Below are 2,540 nucleotides of genomic sequence, written 5' to 3' on the forward strand. Positions count from 1 at the left end.
AACCTGGAAGTGAAATCCAAAGAGATCCTTCCCTCCCCTGAGTTGCTTTTCCCCTTTGAGACAAGGTCTCATTATGTAGCCCTCCCTCGCTGGCCTGGAATTCCCAGGTCCACCTGTCCCTGCCTTCTGAGCCCTGGGATCAAAGGTGTACACCGCCGTGGTGGCCGGCTCCAAGCTGCTTTGGTCAGAGTGTTTTGTCATCACAACAGAAAAAGAGCAGCTGCAAGGACAGCTGGAAGAGAAGGGGTAGGCTCCAGGGATGTGCTCACCGATGGCCTGAGGTGAGACTGGGGGATGATGAAACAGAGATGACCTCCAGGCTTCTCACCCAGACAGGAACCATATCACTGGCAAAGATGAGGAAGCTTGGGGATGGGGCATGAAGGGGGTGTATGCATCAGGAGGTCTGCCATGTTCGGCTGAGATGTAAAGAATCTGAAGTGGAGGGCTCATGAGATGGCTCAGTGGGTAGAGGGGCTTGCCACCAATCCTGATGACCTAAATTTGATTTCTGGGATCCACACCATGGAAAGAGGACACCAACGTTTTTCTTTGACCTCCACCTGTGACCTCCACCTGTGAGCTGCCCACTCACATACACAATAAATGGGAAGCACTCGGGTGGGGGTTGGGAGAGACTCTTGAATGGAGATAGCAAGCAGATGAACTAAGGTTCATTGGCAAATCCAACCGTGAGGATACAGTGCTATTTAGAGGTGTGGGGAGATTCCCAAGTGCCCGAAGTGAGAACATCACATTTCATAACTGAATGTAGCCAGAGGGGTGTAGCAGATACTGCCAGCTGATTCCATGCAGAGTTGACTCTGTGTGTGTGTGTGTGTGTGTGTGTGCGCGCGCGCGCGCGCGCGCGCGCGCGCGCGTTAACTGATAATAGAGCTTGTTTACAGTGTGACCATGGTCAGTTTTCTGAGAATTTAGGAGATAGATCAGCATAGGGTCAAAATCTGAGACTGTGAGGGTGTAGGCTGCAGGACTTGGCTATAGAGATCCGCCTAGGCTTAGATGGAGATCATCTTGGTCCCTGGAGGAAAGTGGGAGTTAATGGCTGATGGCCTCACTCAGCACAACAGATGATGTGGAAGGGCTAGGTCTATGAAGTGATGTTAATTGTGAAATCAGAGGCAGGCTGCCCAGAGTCATAGCAAGAGCCTTTAGGAATGTCCTCTATCTGGTGGAGACTTGTTGGTACCACTGCAGTGAAACTAGCTGCTGAGGTATAGATCCTTCCAGAATACCCAGCTCTTGAGGTATAGGAAGGAGGAAGACAGAAGGGCTCCGAACAGTGAAGAACACTGGGAGAGGATGTAGGACATGTACAGAAAGGGAAGACCAGTCACAGGTCACCCACAGCTGTTTAGGCTGGGAGCAGGCCAAGGGCCTTGAAGGGTTGAAGAGAGGCTGGGAAGTATTTCAGGAAATAAACAACGTGGCATCCATGTCTCCCTCCACGTTAGGTGGGCACCACACATACCCGAGGCCCTCGACTCCTGCTGGTGCCGGTGTGGTGTGGCATCCAGGTGTCCCAGGCTGACTGACCTGGTTCTGCAGTCTGTAGGTTCAAGGAAGCTGTGTTGACAAAAGCTGAGAAGCAGAACGAGAGGAAGATGACCGAGAAGGTTCTGAGCCTGTGCTACTCTGGGGGTGGTCACTGATCTGGCACCACGGCTTGGCTCACTTCAGCTTACTCTCCACTTCTGAACTTGACATCTCCTCTCCACTTGCTCCACACTAGGGCTGTCATGAAATCTTCATGGACAGAGCAGCTAAACCAGCTCTTGGGGTGAGACCCCCTTCCTTTCTGTCCTCTCTATCAGACAAGAGTCTGCTCAAACCTGCCCCCAAAACCTCTGTCCTAATGCACACACTCTGGCCGGTTTTTTCCCAAACCCCAGGAGCAGCTGGCGTGTGGACAGGGCAGGGGCAGGGTGGTGGTAACGCTAAGATCTGTGTAGTTTCCTTTGCAGGGGTTGGCAGTATCGGAAAAAGGCAAGGAGAAGGTTATAAAAAGCACACATTTACAGAGCACACAAGCTTCCTGGGCAACGCCATTGTTCCAGCCATTACCCACTCTGTGAGTCCCTTCTTCAGAGCCCATCAGCCCATTCTGCTACTGATGCCCGTCTCTACTGGGGCACTGCCTTCTCAGCTACACCCAGCTTCAGAGCTGAGCCAATCATATCTTGCTGGCCATGCTGACAGCCCTGCACAACATGAACCCTCATTTGGACCTGAGGAACAGCAGCCAGGGCCACTGCAGGAGCAGAAGAGACCACTGCTGCTTCCTCAGAGGCAGAGCTGTGTGGGCAAAAAGGCCCCCAAAGAAAGCCAGGCCAGAAGCCCACCCTTAGGGATAACCTTCATGCAAAGAGCTGCAGAGCCCAGGTGGGGAACTGTGGTCCTAGGCCGAGTCCCACAGCTAGTTTTGGGAGCTCCCCAGGTGTTCAGAGTGCTGTGAGTCTCTGGGCTTTAGTGTGTGAGCTGTGCAGTGTGCCGCTGTCTTAGGTCACTCCACACACAAC

The sequence above is a fragment of the Peromyscus maniculatus genome, chromosome 4, assembly GCF_049852395.1.
Source record: "Peromyscus maniculatus bairdii isolate BWxNUB_F1_BW_parent chromosome 4, HU_Pman_BW_mat_3.1, whole genome shotgun sequence".
NCBI classification, from domain to species: Eukaryota; Metazoa; Chordata; class Mammalia; order Rodentia; family Cricetidae; genus Peromyscus; species Peromyscus maniculatus.